The 21,941-nt window shown below is 34.3% G+C and overlaps 1 long non-coding RNA gene across 3 annotated transcripts in view; it reads left to right on the forward strand.

The window, feature by feature from the left end:
- LOC105861922 (uncharacterized) overlaps positions 1-21,941 on the forward strand; it is a 156,679-nt gene that overhangs the window by 51,634 nt on the left and 83,104 nt on the right. For all 3 annotated transcript variants that reach the window (XR_012923704.1, XR_012923705.1, XR_012923706.1), the window contains one exon: positions 3,219-3,325. This is a non-coding gene — a long non-coding RNA (uncharacterized LOC105861922). The remainder of the gene's footprint in view (positions 1-3,218; positions 3,326-21,941) is intronic.

The following is a 21,941-nucleotide window of genomic DNA, read 5'->3' on the forward strand; positions in this document are numbered from 1 at the left end:
GATAGGTATAGAAAGACAGATATTATAAAAATAAAACAATGATATTTATATAAATTTAGTTTATCTTGAAGAATTAACATATCTTTATGGTTTAAAACTCAAGAAGTACAAAGGGATACACCATGAAAAGTCTCCTGTGCTATGAGTGAAATGACAAGTTTACCATACTTACATTGACACATTAAAGTGAATCTACACAAAGCAGATTAAGAACATGTGCCAGAAATGCAGTAACACAATGAAATTATAGGAATTTGAACATAAGTTCTTTGTGAAAAGATGACCCAAACAAAAGATGAAAAATGATTCCAACAAAAGATGAAAAATATCAAAAAGATTAGGAATAAGAGTGTCTTTGCAATACTCAGAAGAGGAGTGAAAAAGTAAAATAGAATTATTACAGAAAATACATCAGTGCTGTTCTGGTGGTGGCTTATATTGGCTAAGGAGAGCTGATGGTTAAATTTTCTGTAATTATGTGAGCTGGTTTTTAAACACAGCCATTATTAAAAATTAAATTGTGTACTTGCAATTGGAAGAACTATGTTAAAATTATATTGCAATAGGTGTTTTTGTTCCTTTCTGGGAAACGATTATCAGTGTTCTGTACAATGACACTTATTAGGCAAAAAGACTCAATGTGATAATCTGGCTATCCCCTTTTTCCTTCTTCCTTCATCTGCCTCATTTCAGTTTTCCACTAGGGGAAAACAGGCTGTATACAAAGGGAAGGACAATTTTGCGTTATTTATTAAGCTCCTGGGAAGGAAAGGATTAACTCAGCAGGCCTCAGTTGCTCAAACTGGCATATTACAAAGAAATGCCTTTCTTCCAAATTGCCCTGGGATAACCTCAGGAACAAAATTGCAGAAATGTTGAAATACTTTGCCTTTCTTTTCATATGCCTGAAATCTTGGAACAGAAGGTATTGGGCCAGTTTGGACTGCTGAATTACATTTCTTCAGACCAAAGAACACACTATAGCCAATATTGTCTAACAATGGGCAAAAATATATTATATCAAGTGGACATATCATGATTGATATCATTCTTACAGCAACACTCGTAAAATGGGGGGAGATAAAGGCATGAAGTTCTGGCTTACACACTTTTATGAGTGTGCACTCACACACAACGTGAGGGAGACCATGAGAGGGTCCCCCCTTAGATAGACTTTTCTGCTTTTCAAGGAAGGGGGCAGGATCTGGGTGAGAAGGTTTGATGGTTTATTTTATGTGTCAATTTAGCGAGACCATGCAGATATCTTAGCCATTCAGGTTGCTATAAAAAAATACTGTAGACTGGGTATCTTATAAATAATAGAAACTTATTTCTTACAATTTTGGAAGCTGGGAAGTCCAAGATCAAGCCACCAAGAGATTTGGTGTCTGGGGAAGGCTTATTTCCTGGATCGTATATAGCACCTCTCCTTGCGTCCTCACATGTTGGAAGGGGCAAATGAGCTCTCATGGGCCTCTTTTATAAAGGCACTAACCCATTCAGGAAAGCTCTGACCTCATGACCTAATCACCTCTCCAAAACCCCTACTTCTTAATATCATCACCTTGGATGTGAGGATTTTAATAAATGAATTTGGGGGAGGCACAAGTATATCAGCCTTTAGCACCAGATATTTTGCTAGCCGTTATTCATCTAGATATTTTTGTGAAGGTAATTTTTTGGATGAGATTAACATTTAAATCAGTAGATTTTAAGTAAAGCAGATTGCACTCCATAATGTGGGTGGGCATAGTCCAATCAGCTGAATGCTTTAATTAAAAAACAAAACAAAACACTGACCTCCCCTAAAGAAGAGAGAATTCTGCCAGCAGATAGCCTTCAGGCTCAAACTGCATCTCTTCTCTGAGCCTACATCCTGCTGGCCTATCCTGTAGATTTTAGACTTGCCAGGTTTCACAATCAAGTGAGCAAATTTCTTAGAAGTAAAAATTTCTTACTCTGTAAATATATACACATATACACAAAGTACACAAATATTTGTGTATATATATATATATATATGTATACACACACACATATAGACACGTGTGTGTGTGTGTGTGTACTATTGGTTCTGTTCTTTGGAGTACCCCGATAAATACAGACAGGATGAGAGAAAATAGTTGTATGACTACACAATTCTTCCCCACATCACCTCACATTTTTTTTCCCCAATATGATCCAGCAGTTCTGGGACTAGGACTACAATTGTGGGTGTCAAAAGTAGGAATGATCCCTAAGTAACTGGAAGTATACTTTTTAGTCCTTTATACTATAATTACTAAAGACCTGATGGGATGGATTATGCCTTAGCCCATCTGGAAAAATTGGGATTGACAGTGAATAGTGAATGCAGCTGTATGGCCTAGCGATTGAGGTAGCCAGATAGTTTATGCCTATACCACATTACTCTATATGAATGGGAATGGACATGAGAGAAGCACTTGCTAGACCAGAATTGCTGCTAGCAATTTGGACCAAGTTAGTGGCTTAACATAATGTGGAAAATTGGAGGTTAAGATCAATGCCAAATTGTGAGAAGGAAACATAATAGGTGAGGGTAAAAGAATGAGTATATCAGTTGTGCAACAAGGAAAATCTATTGATTCCTCAAGAGGCTCAGGAAAAGAGAACGGTATTGTCTCTGAACACAATTATACCATATACCCAAAAGGATGAAGCCATCTACATGTTTAATAAGAACAAGCCTGCTTTGGGAACCTGAAAAAATCAAATGAAAGCCTTTAAACCCGAGTGGCCTTGATCTGGGAGACATTTTTGTCATATGATATGATGATGAATTGGAACAATTGTTAATAACTAAGTTGAACTCTGGTAATGTCTTAGTATCTTTTGTCTCTTATTTTTTTTTTTTTTTTTTTTTTGAGACAGAGTCTCGCTTTGTTGTCCAGGCTAGAGTGAGTGCCATGGCGTCAGCCTAGCTCACAGCAACCTCAAACTCCTGGGCTGCAGTGATCCTTCTGCCTCAGCCTCCCGAGTAGCTGGGACTACAGGCATGCGCCACTATGCCCGGCTAATTTTTTATATATATATCAGTTGGCCAATTAATTTCTTTCTATTTATAGTAGAGACGGGGTCTCGCTCTTGCTCAGGCTGGTTTTGAACTCCTGACCTTGAGCAATCCACCCGCCTCGGCCTCCCAAGAGCTAGGATTACAGGCGTGAGCCACAGCGCCCGGCCTGTCTCTTATTTTTTAGGTTATATCTACTACAGAGAACATCATTCTGGAAAAAATTTCCAGGAACTACTCTCTACTGGTGTGCTGAATCATGAAGTATACAGCTCTCAGTGGACTGATTACTGGGTAACTGTAAACCTTGATGACTAAATGCTTAGAAAGTTCCTTGGTTATAATGAATAAAATATAGCAGTGGCTATATCACCCTTATTCTTAAATAGAATAGAAAAAAAGAACAAGAGGTTTCTCATAGGAATAAAGCAATAGGCATCACATAGTGAATTCTAATTCCCCCTGAAAAACATCCCTAGCCTGAGACAAAAAAGGCTAAGGGAGATATTATAACATTTTCAGACAAAATTAAATTTAGATGTGACTACCATTAATCTAACTCTAGTATGGGGACACCACATTTTTGGTTACAAAACACATATTTTAACTACAATCAAGCCACTAGATACCCAATAGCAATGACATACATTGCTCATTAACACTACTATCCCATAAGACAGAAAGTGGCCTTAGAGGAAATAAGTATTGGTCTAAGCATTGTGGAAAAAGCTTAATTTGCCTTTAATGAGAAACAACATTCAGAGGAAAAAAATATTTATTTACTAGAATTAGCAGATTAGAGTAAAATCTTTTCTAGAAGGAAGGCAAAATATGGGAATTGGCCTGGAAAGATGATGACATTTTAGTGAAGTGGGTCGGGCAGACTCAACAATGATGGATAAATGTAATAAGCAGCTTTGGAAAAGGGCTGTGTCCTGACCTAGCTTAGCCTCTAGATCACAGTAGTACAGATAGATGCCAACAACCATGGAGCCTTGGCTGCTATCCTAGCTGCTAAGGATCAAGGGGCATATTTTTGAGAGTCTCATGCACTTCCAAACTTATGGAAGTTCCCTGAAGGCAGTTGTAATATACACTGATGCACTGTGAGTGTCATTGCCTGAAGAATAGATCAGAATAAGATATATTCTGTAACTGCAGTACAGTAAGGATAGGCACAATTGTGAACACCTGTCTCCTCCCAAAAGAGGGAGATGGGGCCTGGTGTATAGCAGCACATGATGGCATGATGAAAACCAGTCTTAGTGCAAGCCTGTTAACTAACACAGAGTAACTGGATTTATTCCCACCTGCCTTGGAATCCAGAAATAACCAAATCATTGTCAACTGTAATGACTCTTACTCTAAAATTATATGATATACGGGCAAGGACAAATTTTGTGAAAGGCATAGCAAATATCTTTATGATTCTCACTGATTTTTTCTGTAATAAAACTGAATTGTGCCATGACCATATTGCAATATGGTACAAAATTGCAAGTGTTGGTAATATTCAACTACCTTATGAATATAAGTCATGGTAATACTGATGCTCTTGAACAAATGGTATTGGGCATTCAAGTTAAATCCTCCTTACGATGCATTAGCAATGAAAAATGACTAATCTGAGGAAGAACTGGAATTAATAGCCAGTTAGTCACATTCTATGCTAAATAGTTCCATCCAATTTATCACAAGGTAAAAATAACAGTAGATCAAATAAGGAAATAATCAGATTAGTAGGAAATATGAAGATGTGTATAATAGCTTTTTAATAATAATAATGGATTAGTTGTTTCTTTAAATCTATCTCTATTACACACTGGCTTCCCCCATATTCATCTGCTATGTCTGTTATATAAATGCTAAACTAAATATAGATTCTCAGAAATATGAACATTTTCTGTAAGAGCATAGACCATGGGCCAGGGAGGTGGACTGGGCAGGAAAAGATTAACTCAGCAGGTCAAGGTAGTTCAAATCTAACACATTTCAAAGAAACATCTGCCTTTAGGACTGGCTCTTGGCCATTTCATAGAGAGATTGCCTATGAACTCTTGGAAAAGTCTGCCTGACAGAATGATCTTTTATGCTTGAGATCTTGAGCTATGCCCAAGTTTGACTAGTTTAACCAGATGAGCGTATCCTAACAATATAATTTATAATGAATGTCTTTTTTTGCTTGGGGATGTGGGGCAGGTTGGTGTCTGAATAGCTGAGATCAGTCATGCAGACACTGAACTCCTACATAACTGACCCTGAGCACGAAGGCTTGGGTGAGCTTCCCTGGTTGGCAATATTTTGCAAGTGTTGTCACATCGTTGCTGGAAGATGCAAGCATGCCCCCTTGCAAATCCACTGGAAGGGGATACCTAGAAGCGTGAGCCTGTTTTCTCATGGATGTCATACACACCATGTGCTGTTTTCTTTTACTAAGTTTGAGCTATAACCAACCATTCACTGTAATAAACTGTAACTGTGAGTATGGCAGCTTGAGTCCTGTAAATTCTTCTAACAAATTCTCAAGCCTCAGAGTGATCCTGACACAGTTCCATTACTGTTTGAGGTTATTTGTATTTTTTTTTTTACCCTCTGCAAGTGGATCTTTCACATAATTTAACATCTTTCCAGATCTGGTCTCACTCTATAGACATCTACAATTACAAGATACATCCTTAAGGCCTATAAAAAACTGCTTGTATAGAAGTCTGTATCCCGTGATTCTGAAGTGACATAGCTCTATCTCTATCTGTATCTGTCTCTAGCTCTAGTTCTGTCTCTCTGGATCATCTCTCTCTATCTATCCACCCTCCAGAAAGGGAGGAAAATGAATGTATATATATATATTAGATAAATATAGGAATGGATAAAAATATAGGCATAAAGTCATTCAGTTTTCTCCTTTGGTTCAAATTCTGTTTTATTTCTTAGACAGTATTGGTTAATTTCTATTTTAGATTTTTAGCCTTTTTCTTGTTTCATTGAAAACTAAATTTTTCCCTATTTTTATTATGTCATTTTGTCTTTATTTTCCATACTTTTTGTTGTTTCCAGCGGATTTCAAAGGAAATATACAAAAATATCCTATTGTCAATTTTCAACTAGATATTTCTGATTCCTTTGTAATATAGAAAAGTGTAAAATGCATTGGATTGAATTGCTTTCAAAGGAAAGTACCAAACACCAGTCAGTCACTATTATAAATTGTAAATTTACAATTTGTAAGTTGTAAATTACAACTATTTCTACTATTTGCATTTATTTTATTTAGAGATATATATATTCACTATTTTAAAAATTTCTAAATTCCTGCCAGAAGATAATTAATAATTCACATGAAAATATCATGTGAATCATTATTTGTGTGATTGGATAAAAGACTTTTCAAATCTGTTACTAAAAAGCATATCAAACAGTATTCTAGATTATTAATTTAACTTGATTAGTGGATATGAGAGACAATTATATATTTTCTAGTATTATAAGCTTCAAAACATTTTTGTAATGTACTATATAATTTTAGGATGAAGGTAAATTAGTGACATTATCTAATATATAATTTTTGTTCAAAATCTATTATTGAATCCATAGATATTATTTTGAATGATAACTGAGAAAACTATTAGGGACTGATGAGCATGCTGAATTATTAGATTTCCTGCCAATTTGAAACAAATCATTTTATTTTGAACATGTAATATAAGTTAAATAAACAATAATATAGATTAACTTAAAATTTTTGAGAAAATCAGAAGCATTAACAGAGAATTCCTTTGGAGAACTTATTGTATGCTGAAAACTCATTTTCCCTAAATTTAAAATGAAAATTCTAATACATAATTTTTGGATATGCTTGCTGAAAATTTATCTGATGCAAGTGCAATGCTTAAAAGTTGACAATTTCTTTTTTCTAAAAATTTCTCTTCAAACTAGAGCAAATTTCAATTAGTGGATCAACTCTTGGTTATGATCTCTTGCTCTAAACTGCAATGTCTCTATTATATGGTTCTGAATATTATAGATAAGAAAATACATAAGATAATCATAGCTCATATTTCTAAATACTCAAATTTAGCAGGACAATTTGTTTCTTTATTAAAATACATGCAAATATATTATAAAATAGAAGTTTTAAATGGTTTGAGGAAACTTGCTATACATAATTATTTGACCCGAAGAGAATAGCATGTTTTCCCATTGACCTAAGTTGGATTCCCCAACAAGCAGACTGAGAGAGAGAGATTAGTATGTGGAGAATTTATCAGGGAGTGCCTTGCAGACCAACACCTATGGGAAAGGAAAGGAGGGATCAACATCTTTGCTACTGGAAGGGAAGAAAACAGGATAGGACACAGACTGAAACTGAAGTATAACACAGCTCCACTGGAGGCCTCAGCCAACACTCCCAGTGTTTAAGGTTAGGATGACTCTTCGAAATTGCCTCAAACCACGGCCAAGGGGACCAGGCCTTTATATCCCCTGTCAGTTATTCACTGGACTTAAACTACGGCAAGTTCTGTAGAGGACTTGCCACTTGGTGATAGCCACAATAATGTTGAACTTCACCTGAGCTCTGTACTCCTGTCAAACAGTTACAATTAAGAAATCTCCCTATACTTTGTGTTTACTGCAAAGAACTAGTTTCCAAATAAGATTTAGATAAGACTTTCAGACTTTACCTTTGTTTACCTATGACACACCTTGACATGATCCCTCCAGATTTCCACTTTTTGTTTCATTAATGATCAACTGAACTGTTTGTCTCCACTGACCAATCTGAACAAAATGCCTGCTAACTTGGTTTGTCCAAATGTTAGTCAGGGTTTTCTCCTTCCCCAAGCTTCCTGAAATTTAACCCATCCTTGAGCTTAAAAAAACCATTGGAATGCAGAGGAACCCTTCCTTAAGGTACTGCCACAGTTTGGAAGACCTCAGAGAAGAAACATTCTCTGATGTTCCCTCTGATCACAGGACCTGCTCATCCTACTCCCCACGCATAGTGCTTTTTAGCCTTCTTTATTCTCTCTACAATAGGAAAGTCATTTCTGCCTTACTTTGGTACCCTTATAGATCTTATGATTGAAGCATTCTCCTTAGTGCAAGAGCTCCTGTCCCACTATTCCAGCAGTACCCCTCCTCCGATTGCAGGAGTCTTTTACAACAAAATCTATCCTTACCTAAGTCTGGCTGTATTATTTGACATTTGTTAGCATCACCCAGAACTCAGAATGATTGGGGAAATCTTTTGCTTCTGAAAAGGGTCTAGGTAGCATATCTTAGCATCTACTACATGTATTTAATTATAGTATTTTCTAAGAAAATAAAATTATTTCTCTAAAACAGGTATTTTGAAAGGTCAGGTGAAGTTTAGGGTTGACCAAATATGTTATACATCTCCTTTAAAATAGCAAAAAATATGTATTAAAAAAATAAAGCAGCAAGAATGATAGAAATGAGAAAAGTGGCCAACAGTGAACAAAAAAATTTGAGAAAATTCTGATGACAGTTAAGCATCCGAGACTGACCACAGATGCTTGTCTCCACCTTTTAATGAAATTTAATACAGAGAAACATTTTCATAGTTGAGAATTGAAAGAAGTATTTTTTTTTCTTACTTCTAGTTTTCTATTTCTAGTCTGAGGAATAGGAGATGATAAAACAATAAATCAATTAAATCAATTAAGAATTTTATTAATATATTTTATTTGATGCTCTGATCACTGAATTAAGGTTTTACTTGCAAATTCAAGTGGGCACTCAAAAGTGGTTTGAAAAATCATATTCCTAGTAGACTTAATCCAGGGATAATAGGTGTTTACCCATGCTGCACAAAGTTTAATGGAATGGTGACAGAGAAAGATAGAATTACATTCTGAGGATGAATTTTGATGCTTTTGACATTTTGGATTTATTTGCTATTGAAAAAGAACAAAAATTGCAAGCAATTCAAACGTATGATGAATAAATGTAGCACATTTATACAATTGTAATGTTATTTTCTTAGTCTGTTTTTCTGCTGTAACAGTATACCTGAGAGTGGATAATTTATAAAGAACAAGAATTTATTTCTTATAGTTCTGGAAGTGGGAAGTTCAAGGTTGAGGGGCTCACATCTGAAGAAAGTCTTCTTGCAGCAGCATCCCATGGCAGAAAGCAGAAGAGCAAGAGAGCACATTCAGCAAGAGTGAAGTGGACTGAACTCATCCTTCTATCAGAAACCCACTCCTGTGATAACTAACACATTCCTTGATAATGGTATTAATCCATTCAGGAGGGCAGAGCCCTCATGACCTAATCACCCCTTAAAGCTCCCACTTCTCAATATTGTTGCATTGGGGATTAAGTTTCCAACACAAAACTTTGGGGCACACATTCAAACTATAGAAATTATACAGCAATGAAAATAAATGAACCATAAATACAGATAGAAACATCATAGCATTTAGGAGAAAACTCTAATAGCAGAAGAATATGTTCATATGGTAAAAGTTATAAAATATTTAAGACTTAAAAATTAAACAGCATGTTGTTTGGGAGTGCATAATGTATATGAGGTAAACCTATAAAGGAAGCAAGATGAAATTTCAAGATAATGATTACATATGAGTGGAATAAAGATTGATACAATCAAAGAAAAAAATAGGGTTTTCATGAGTATTGGCAGGCAATATTTAAACTTGCAAATTGGGTAATGTATATATTAGGGTTTATTATTTTTAACCTAATATAAATTACACATATTCTATAATACATAAACATTTCATTAAATCAAAAGAAAATAGCAAGAAATAAACTGAAGAATTTTGCTTTGTAGTCAATGTAGTGGTTTTGACAAGGTTTAAGAAATTGGTTTAAAATAAAGCAAAGAAGCATCTCATTTGTTCTTAACTGAGGCTGTAATTAATTTTATTATGTATATTAATACTTAACAGCCTTAAATCTAAGACATGAAACCATAAGAATTCTAGAAGATAATGTTGGAAAATCTCTTCTAGATTTCAGCCTAAGCAAAGAATTTATGAAGAAGACCCCAAGGGAAATCACAACAATAACAAAAGTAAATATATGTAAATAGTAATTAGAATTAGTAAATAGAAATTAGTAAATAGAAATTAAAAAGTTTATGCACAGCCAAGAAAACAATCAATAGAGTAAATAGACACCCTACATAAACGGAAGAAAATATTTGCATGCTATACATCTGATAAAGGGCTACTAACCATACTCTAAAAAGAACTCAACCAAATCAGCAAGAAAAAATCAAACAATTCCATTAAAAAGTAGGCAAAGGACATGAACAGAAGCTTTATGACAACATGCCCAATACCACTAATCATCAGAGAAATGTGAATTAAACCATAGATATATCATCTAATCCCAGTGAGAAAGGCTTTTATCAAAAAGTCCCAAAATAATAGATGTTGGCATAGATACAGAGAGAAAGGAACACTTACATACTGTTGGTGGGATTGCAAACTAGTGTAACCTCTATGGAAAATAGTATGGAGATTCCTCAATAAACCAAAAGTAGAATTACCATTTGATCCAGCAATCTACTACTGGGTATTTACCCAAAAGAAAAAAGTCATTTTATCAAAAAGACACTTGCACTAGAATGTTTATTGCAGCAAAATTCACAATGGTAAAGATGTGGAATCAACCCAAGTGCCCATCAATTCATGAGTGGATTAATAAAATGTGGTATATGTACACCATAGAGTACCACTCAGCCATAAAAAATATGAATTGATACGTTTTGCAACAATCTGGATGGAACTAGAGACCATCCTCCTAAGTGAAGTATCACAAGAATTGGAAAAATAAACAACACACTTAGTCACTATTAAATTGGAACTAACCTATCGGTAGTCATGTGCACAGATGGAAGTAAAACACAATGGAAACCATGCAATTGGGAGAGGGGAAGAGGAGATGGGTGAAATCATACCTAATGGGTACAGTGTACACTATCTGTGTGGTTGGCATACTTATAACTGACTCAAGCTGTATAAAAGCAATCTATGTAACCAAAACATTTGTAACCCCGTAATATTCTGAAATTAAAAAAAAAAATACCAGCCCATTTATTTTTTTTCAAATTTGAAACTGTATTTACTTTACAAAGGAAAGGCTTATTTATGTTTATTTAGTAGACTGATTCAGTTAAAAAGAATCTTATTTTTTAAAAGATAACATTACATGATTGAGAAAATACATTACACCAAACTTCCATTAATCTAGGTTGGAGATTATTTAATTATGTTGCCTTTCATTATATACTAAAGTGTTGCTATTTTCCTATTTCAGTGATCTTTTAACTATTCCCAAGAGGATTTCAAAAGAAGGCAAACAGTTAAAACCCAGAATTCATCAGATTTAAAAATTAATAACAAATCTATAATTAGTTTCTAATCCCAAATGAGAGAAGATTTGGACTCTTATCTGGAAAGAGAAAAATTTGTATTTGTGGACTGCTGCCAGGCTTCTATTTGTAATGACATAACACTTGCAATGATTTCTATTCCACTGCAGTCTTGAAAATCATTTCCACAGATGTTGATTCCTGCTTTTATAGTCATTTAAACCAAACTATGTCATTCTAATTTGCATACACTGTCAACACAGTGTGCTTTGGTGTAATCCCTGCCAAAGCTTTCCCTCCAGTAAATGGGACAGTTGGGATGGGGTTTTTCTGAATGACTGTGTAAACCAAGAGCTTCACTAATTACACCATAATTTAAAATAAATCTTTAATACACTATCTCAAAGAATTAATATAGTATGAAGGAAAATCACTTTGAGGAAGATGGCTTTATTTCACTCTGTAAGGCTCTAAAATCTGATGTGCAATAAGCAGGCAGACAAACCATTAGAGAGCAAGTGAGAATGACATTCAAAGTGAGCACTTTCAAAGCCTCATCAAAAATATGCTGAAATGACAATAGTGAATGTGTATTAGAAGTTTAATTTAGTCTCCTAAGTGACCTTGATCCTTTGATTGGGTGGTATGTGAGATAGTGTTTTTAAGTATATTTATGAATGCCTAAAGCAGAAGATAGTAAAAAGAATACCCTTCAAACAGCTACCCTGAAGACTTCTTGGATTAGAAAAGAAAATGAAAAAGATCAGCTCAGCTCATTAATAATTCATCATCTTTCTGATTTTAAAATTCCCTCTAGTCAAAATCTTGACTTTATTTTTCTTCTTCTTTTTTCAGAAAATTCTTATTAGGGAAAGCCTTAAGGCATTAATGAAATGTTTATTTAAAATGTTTCTTTTGTTTGTGTTAACATTATGCCCCTCCTAATTTGCCTGGAAAATTCAGACTGCCCAGCACCTGCATGTAGTAGATGCATCTGCTATTGGTTTTTCTCTTACTTCCTGCCATGTTGCTGGTTTTCTGATGCACACTAAGTGGCTCAGATGAAAACCATGTGTATATAACCTATAGAGAATTCTTTAAAATTTTAAAATAATTATCTAATGATATTTCAGAAAAATATAGAATGTTATGTAAGCACAGGTGAGAAATTAACCCAATCTTGAGAAGTGAGAACAAATCTCCTAGAAAATGCAGTATCTATGTTGAATTTTATAAAAGTTATTAGAATTAGATCCAGAAGTATTATGTGGATGGAACTTGGAGAGGGGTATATTTATCATGAGAATGAACTTCTGAAAAGAGACAATGTATACATTTTAAGGATAGTAAAGTGATAAGAAATCATTTTGTATGTGAGAATGTTCCTAGCACTTAACCCTCTGCACTCGCTTGCTTTTTTCTCGTCATCCACTCAACATTATCCACACTCGACATCTGAGTGCCAAGAGTTAACAATATGCAATTTTAATTATATGTAAATTTATAAGTTTTCTTAGTACATTTTGTGCTGCTGTAACAGAATATATGAGACCAGGTAATTTATAATGAACAGATATTTATTGGCTCACAGTTTTGGAGGCTGGAAAGTTCAAGATCAAGAGTCTGGCTTCTTACAAGAGACTACTTACTGCATCATTCCATGTTGAAAAGGCTAAGAAAGGGCAAAAAGGAGCAAGAGATGAAACTTGCAGCCTCAGGCCCTTTTATAATCAACATTGATAGATTCACGATTGTTGCATCTATGATTAATTTTCAACACATGGTTTTTGAGGGATGCAGTCAAACCATAGCATTTTATCTCTGCCCCTCACAATTCATCTACTGCTCTCATGCAAAATATATTAATTTCATCTCAATGATCTCAAAGTCTTAACTTGTTCCAGCATGATTTCAAAAGTCCAAAATCCAGAGTCTCATCTTAAATCAGATTTGAATAAGACTCAAGGCACAAATCATCCTGAGGCAAATCTCCCTCATGTTATGAATCTGAGAAATTAAACAAAGTATATACTTTCAAAATAGCAGTGGTGGGGCAGGCATAGAATAGACATTTCCATTCCAAAAGGGAGCAACAAGAGTGAATAAAGTAGTAACAGGTCCCAGATAACTTCAAAACCCAACAGGGAAAACAACATTAAATCTTAAAGCTCCAGAACAATTTTTATTGACTCTGTGTCTGCCCTTGTAGGCACACTGGGCTAAGGGATGGTTCCCCAAGGCCTCAGGCAGTTCCACAAGTATCACTTTTCCAGGCTCAGCCCATGTAGCAGCTCTCACAAGTTGGAATCTCTCAAGGTCTCTCAAGCTAGAGTTGCACGCTGGTAGCTCTATAGTTCTGAGTTCTCAGTAGTGGCCTCACTCCCATATCTCCACTAGATATTAGCCTAGTGGGGACTCTCTGAGGTGCCTCTGTCCCTGTAACAAGTCTCTGTCTGGGGCCCAAGGCTTTCTGAGCCACCCTTTGAAATCTAGGCAGAGGAATCCATGCCTGCACAGCTCTTGCATTCTGTGAGCCTGCAGAATTATAACCACAAAGATGTCATTAAGATGTACTGCTTATATCTTCCTATGTGGTGGCTTAAGCCACACCTGGGTTGGCTTGAGCCATGGCTGGGCTGGGTAAGGAGCACTATGCTGAAATGCTCACAGCAGAAACTTGAGGCAGAAAATAGTCAAGGTCCCATGGGCATCTCTCTGGAAAATTTGCCCTTAATGTCCTAGGTTGCTCTGAAGATCTCTGAAATGCCTTTGAGGTCATTCTCCCATTGTCTTGATGAACAGAACATGGCTTCCTTCTATCTATATTACTCTCTTTGGTCATTTGGCCACATTCATAGAATTCTTTCCCAAAAGTGCTTTATTTTTTACATGGCCAGCCTGAGAGTTTTCAAACTTTTTTACTCTGCTTCCATTTTAGTTATAAATTTCATCTTTAAATCATTTCTCTCCATTTGCATTTTACTAAATGTGGCTGATTGAAGCCATGCAGTACCCTGAATGCTTTGCCACTTAGATATGTCTTCTTCAGACATTTTAAATTCTACCTTTCATAAAGCTCTAGAGCATGAACACAATTCAGCCAAGTTCTTTGCCACTTTGAAACAAGGATGGTCTTTACTACAATTTTCACAAATATAGTCCTCTTTTCCATCTGAGACCTCATCAGAATGGTCTTCACTGTCCATATTTATACAAACATTCTGATCATGTCCCCTTAAGTAATTTCTAAGTAGTTTTAGACTTTCCCTGCTGCTCTCTTTTTCTAAGCCCTCACCAGAATCACCCTTAGTGTTCTGCTTATCATAAGCAAGACATTTTCTAGCCAGTTCCTTCAAATTCCTCCAGCTGCTACTCATTACCCAGCTCCAAAGCCACGTACACATTTTCAGGTCTTATAGAAACAGCCCAACCTCTTGGTACCAATTCTCTGTTTTTGTCCATTTTATGCCACTATAACAGAATATATGAGATTTGGTAATATATAATGAACAAAAAATTTATTGGTGCACAGTTATGGGCTAAGAAGTCCAATATGGAGGGGATGGCATCTTGCAAGGGATTTTCGTGCTGTGTCACCTGATGGTGAGAGACCAAAGAAAGGGAGAGAGAAAGTAAGAGATTGAACTTGAAACTTCAGACTCTTTTATAACTGGCATCAATTCATTCATAAAGTCTTCAACTTCATGACCTAAGCACATTCCATTAGGTCCTACCTCCCGACACTGTTGCGTTGGGGATTAAGTTTCCAACACATGCTTTATGGGGAATACATTAAAATTATAGCATAAGCCTAGAAAGGTATGGGGTACAATTTACTAAAATTCTGTAATTAAACATGGATGTAGATCAGTATACTGCAAAGGAGGATAAATTAAAGAGGTAAACTTTAACTTCAAAGTTATATAGCAGCTATGAAAGCCTTCAAGTCTCACACATAGAAATTCATCTAAAACTCATTGTGAGCTCTCCTCATTTTCATCTTGGGTGATGGTACTTTGCATAATTGTATATTCCTTCTTAGATTGTAAACCTTCTAAGGGTATAATGTGTATCCACTTTTTTTTTTCTGGTCTTCCAGCCCAGCCCAGAGTACTCTATGTAGAATAAAGATAAATATGAATAAGTAGGTGATTGCTTATAGGCAGGTAGTTAGGGCATGTATTAAATTAGATATTATACATCTTTGAAGAAAGTAAAGCTTATTATGAAATACATTTTCAAATGAAACAGTATCTTTTTTCTTTATTAATAATTTCCAAAAGTTCTAATAATAGATATTACAAAGCTACTCTTTCAATTTGTTTCTTGGACCACTTTTTTTTATCATTTAATATCATGGTCTCCCTAGTTCCAAGGGAGAAAGCATATATCAACAGCACATCGATGATAACCATTTCTAATTCACGGTTTGCCTTCACATTGCATATTAGAAAATCTTTTACAGATACTCAATTTGGTACAATCTTCAGGCAAGTCTGGGCTCACATCAATGGCACAGGTTCCAATTTGTTTTCCTGAGCCAGCTACCCCTCCATCTCTGTATATTTTAGGACATAGAGCTTATATCTGAGAGGAAGTAATCTAAATCTTTTGAAATACTGTCTTTATCTGTCAGCACTCAGGGCATACACCCAAATGAAAAACCACAAATAATCACATATATCACGAAGTAATGCATACACTGACAGCTCTATAAAAATTGGTATTTAAACAACCTTCAAAAGAGAATCGTGATGATTCTATAATATTTCTAGATCAATATATGCTGTTGAACTCCCTGAGTGGGTGATATGTTTTTCTTTGTCTTGTAAATACTTGATTAGGCAAAATAAAATTTAGAATTCCCACTATAATGTAAGCTATATGACCCTTTTAAAGATATTTTAATATATTTTGTAATATTTTAGTAAATAATTAGAATTTTCAACACTGACATCTTTTGAAAAACAACTTACCTTTTGAAAATAAAAAAAGCAATTCTAGATGTATTAGAGAGGTGGATTTTTTTCCTAAAGTTGGAATACATTAATTGCTGTTTTACACAACTAACTACAATTTTAAGTTACCTGGATTTCTTTACATTTCATGTAGCATTAAAAATCTCTAATAAAGGCTATTTATCAAAAATTCCAAAAACAATAAGTGTTGGCGTGGATGCAGAGAGATAGGAACACTCATACACTGCTGGTGGGACTGCAAACCAGTACAACCTCTTTTGGAAAGTAATATGTAAATACCTCAAAGAGCTACAGGTAGAACTATCATTTGATTCAGCTATCCCATACTAGGTATCTGCCCAAAAGAACAAAAGATATTCTATAAAAAAGACATCTGCACTCAAATGTTTATAGCAGCACAATTCACAATTGCAAAGTTGTGGAAACAACCCAAGTGTCCATCAATCCATGAGTGGATTAATAAAATGTGGTATATGTATACCATAGAGTTCTACTCAGCCACAAAAAAACGATAGTGATCTAGCACCTCTTATATTATCCTAGATAGACCTGGAACCCTTGCTACTAAGTGAAGTATCACAGAAATGGAAAAACAAGCACCACATATACTCACCATCAAATTGGTATTAATTGATCAACACTTAAGTGCACATAGAGTAATAACATTCATTGAGTGTCAGGTAGATGGAGGGGAGAAGGGGATCGGTATATACAGACCTAATGGGTGTGGTGCTCACTATCTAGGGGATGGACACACTTTAAGCTCTGACTTGGGTAAGGCAAAGGCAATATATATAACCTAAATATTTATACCTCATAATATGCTGAAATAAAAAAATTAAAAATAAAATCTCAAATAAAAGATACATATCTGATTGTAGAATGTTATAGGAAACAAACTTTCAGGGAATGTCTAGAGGGTACTACAAATTCAGCCTAATTTCTTGCACCTTCATCTATCACGAGTAAAATAGATATTGATGCTGTGGATGATAACATGAAGTTACCACAACTCAGTCAATAAATACTTATTGCTCTTGAGTGCACTGTACATAATAAGGAAAAGATTTCAGTTTCCAGTCAGAAGCAACTCCTGAACCTAACTAACTGGCTTAGGGACCTCTTCTATAAACACAGCAGAAATTTGCAACACTTCTATCATAATGCCTACTACACTGTATTTGTTTACTCATTTTCTTCTTCCCTGAAAGCTCTTTGAAGCAAAAATAGCATTTTATCAAAATTTTTTCTCTATGGTACCTAGTATAGTACCTAGAAAGACAGGAGTTCAGGAAATATTTGCTGCAAATATACAAGAATAAGTGAAAATGTAAAAACATTTAGACATTTGAAGTAAGAAAATCTAGGTTGACTAGAATATTCTTATGTTCCAAAGAAAGAAGTATTTTATTTATCTCTTATTCACCTGGCAGTATGATGTCATCATTTATTTCCCATATTATTGTTGAGACTTTTAGCACAAAACTCTTAATACAGGATATACTGAAACATTGAAAATTCGCAATGGTGCTTTTTAAAATTTAATTTAATGCATTACCCTTTCAAGTTACACAATATTATAAGTACATTTTAATGATGGATCAATGCTTTTCATTAATATAGTCATTTCAACATGATGTTGACATTTATATTTTCTAATCTTGTGAAACTAAAGTATGCCCTAATACTTTGCATCTGGATAGTTAAAAATATAACAAAGAAGAAATGAATGACTAAAGTGATAGCAATAATTTCTTTTATTTTGCATTATTATTTTAAGTAACCCATTTGATATGTATAAAATACCTGTTTATCACTCAGTAAATAAATACAGAAGATATCATTTATTTTTATTGTTACTAAGGTAATACACTTTTATTATAAGAAATGATGAGTGATAAAGAGGAAAGAAGAAAAAATAGTACACTTACAGTCTCTTGGAAAAAAATACACGGTGACCAACATTGTAATTTTTCTTTCACTGTCTTATCTATGTAAATATTACAAGGTTTAAGGCATAATACATTTCTTTATACTGTAAAGCAAATATTTTCTTTTTTTTTGTTTCAGCGTATTATGGGGGTACAAATTGTAAGGTTTCAAATAATGCCCTTGACCCCTCTCCCCCCACAAATCTGAGCTTCCAGCGTGACCACCCCCCTCAAAAAGTTTTTGTTTATTTGTTTAATTGTATAACTTTTGATAAAACCTTTGAGTGGGAGAAATATTAACCTCTTTTATTCTAATGGAAATAACCCCTTAAAAAGGGAAAAATTATGATCCAGGACAGTAAGGTGATATTAACAGAAGGATTGACCTTGAATAAATAAGAAGGCACTTAGTGCACAAGGAAAGAGCCTGGCCTTTGACAACAGCAAGGACAATTTATCTTTGCTGTAACAGAGGTGAATATAGACTGTAAGTGGGTTGATATAGTGAATGGAGCTTATAGAGATTTTCTCCTGATTACTTCTATTTTTGTTTCTTTTTTGAGATGAAATTCATATAATATAAAAAATACATTTTTAAAGTGAACTATTTTATAGTATTTTGTACATTTAGTTTAGTGTAATCATTCCATCCATTTATGAAAAATTTGCATCACTCCAAAAGGAAACTTTACATTTCCATCAGCAATGTACAAGATTTCTGATTTATCCATATCCTTGCCAATGTTTGTTATTTTTTGTTTTTTCCATGATAGCCATACTAGTGTGTGTGAAGTAGCATCTCATTGTGGTCTTGAATTGTATATACTTAATGACAAAAGATGCTGATAGTTTTCTCATGTACCTGTTGTCCATTTCTATATCTTCTTTAGAGAAATATCTATGCAAGGTTTTTACCCATTTTTAAATTGGATTGTTCCTTATATTATTTGTTTGTTGTTGATATGCAGAAGTTACTTATATGTTCTGAATACTAAGCCCTTATTAGATATATGATTTGAAATCATCCTTTGCCATTCTATATGTTATTTGTTCACTTTCTTGATAATGTCCTTTGATATACAAAAGTTTTTAATTTTCATGAAGCCCAATTTGTCTACTTTTTCTTTTGTTGTTCATTCTTTCAATGTCACATCTAGGAATCCATTCTCAAATTAATGGTCATGAAGATTTAAGTCTGTTTTCTTCTAAGCTTTCATGGTCTTAGTTCTTTGCTAATTGACCTATTTTTAGCTAACTTTTTTATATAGCATGAGGCACAGGTCCAACTTTAATGTTTTGCCTCTGGATAAGAAATTTGTCCCAGAACCATATGTTAAAGATACTGTTTTTTCTCCAATTGAACACCCTTGTAACCCTGTTCAAAATCAACTGGCAACAGATGTATGGATTTATTTATGGACTCTCAATTCATTTCTACTCTTCTATATGTTTATCTTTATGCCAGTGCCAAAATGTTTTGATAGCTGTAGTTCTGTAGTAGGCTTTTAGATCAGGAAATGTGAGTCTTCCAACTTTGTTCTTTTTCAAAGTAATTTTGGCTGGTCAGATTTGAAATAAAATTGAGGAACACTTTGTCTATTTCTGCATAAAATGGCATTGGTATGTTGATAGGGATTACATTGAATTTATAGATCATTTTGGGTAGTAGTGCCACTTAACATTAAGTTTTCCAATCCACGAGCTAGGGATATATTTAAATTAATTTAGGTCTTCTTTAATTTCCTTCATCTATATTTTATGATTTTCAGTCTACATGTCTTTCTCTTCTTTAGTTAAATTTATTCCTCAGTATTATGGTCTTTTATATGCCATTATTTGTAATTGTTGGAATTGGAATTGCTTTCTTAATTTTCTTTTCAGATGTTTAATTGCTGGTATATGGAAACACAACTGGTTTTTGAGTTATTGATCTTGTATCTTGCAACTTTGCTGAATTTGTTTAATTCCAGAGGTACTGCTGTGGATTCTTAGGGTTTTCTATGTACAAGATCATGTCGTCTGTGAATAGAGATAGTTTAATTCTACATTTCCAATATGGATGTCATTTATTTCATATTCTTGCCTAGTTAGGCTGATAGAACTTCCAGTACAATAAATAAAAGTGAGGAAATAGGGTATTCTTGTCTAATTCATGATTCCAAGGTAAAAGATTTTAGTCTTGCACCATTGAGTATGATGTTAGCTATACACTTTTCATAAATGTCCTTTATCATATTGCAAAAGTTTCCTTCTGTGTAGTTTCTATATTATTTATACACACACACACCTGTACCTATACCTGGGCCTATATTTATGTACTCTTTTATATAGTTTCAATTCAGTTTTGCTAAATATAGAATTATTGATGATTAATTTTTTTCCTGAGCACATTATAAAAAGAGGCACCCTAGTCCCTTCTAGCCCCTCTGGTTTCTGGTATGAAATCTGCTGTTAATCTGATTGAGAATCTTTTGGACATGATAAGTGGCCTTATCTTGCTACTTTCAAGAGTCTCTCTGTTATTGGCCTTTGGAAATTTCATTATAATGTGTCTTGGCATGGGTCTTTTTTTTAATCCTCCTGGGTTTCACTGAGTTTCTAGAATTTGTAGATGTGTGAGTTTTATCAAATTTATGAAGTTTTGGCGATTATTTATTAAAATATTCTCTCTACCCCTTTTTCTCTTCTCTTTCTGGGATTTCCATGGTGCATACATTGATACATTAATGGTATTCCACAGATCTCTTAGGCTCTGTTCAGTTTTCTTCATTCTTTTTTCTTTCTGTTCTTCTGTGTGGATCATTTTAATTGGTTTACTCATTTAATTTGAGTTTACTAATGCTTTCGTCCACCTGCTCAAATATACCATTAAAACTTTTAGTTGATTTTTCATTTCATATTGTACTTTTCAGCTCGAGAACTTTGGTTAATTTTTATAATTTCATTTTCTTTATTGGTATTGTCTATTTGTTTATATATCATTCTGATTTTATCCAGCTCTTTTTTGATGGTTTCCTTTAGTTCTTTGAGCATTAGGACAGTTGGTTCAAAGTCTCTGTTTAGTAAGTCCAATAGCAGTGCTTCTATGAAAGGATAATACTCTCTTGCCTTTTTGCATGCTTCATAATTTTATTGTTGTTGTTGTTGTTGAAAACTGGCTATTTTGAGTATTATAATGTGATAAATCTGGAAATCAGATCCTTCTCCCTCTTCAAGTTTGTTTTTGTTGATTGCTGTAGGCTATAGCTATTTGCTTGTTTGTAAATTGCATTTGTTGTGTATGTTCTCTGAAATCTCTGGTCCTTTAGCTATGTTTAGCTAGTATTTTGGCAGATGTTGCTTGAATGCCTGAAGTCAAAAAAAGAAGAGTGGGGAGAAAGAGAAAGAAAGAAAGAAAAAGAGAGAGAAAGAGTGAGAGAAGCCTGGCTGTCTACAACTTTGCCTAATCCTTCTCTTACATCTTATAGTGAGCATAGATAATCAGCTAGAAGAGAAAACTTAGAGAGTTCCTAGGTCTTTTCTGTGCATGTGTCCTGTTTTGGGCACATATGTGGTTTTCTAAATTTCCAGCTCTACATGAGTGCTTTCCAATGCCTTAATTTCACAAAGAAACTCCTCAGTCTCTCCTCTTAGACTTC

Source organism: Microcebus murinus, chromosome 2, assembly GCF_040939455.1.
Source record: "Microcebus murinus isolate Inina chromosome 2, M.murinus_Inina_mat1.0, whole genome shotgun sequence".
Lineage (NCBI taxonomy): Eukaryota > Metazoa > Chordata > Mammalia > Primates > Cheirogaleidae > Microcebus > Microcebus murinus.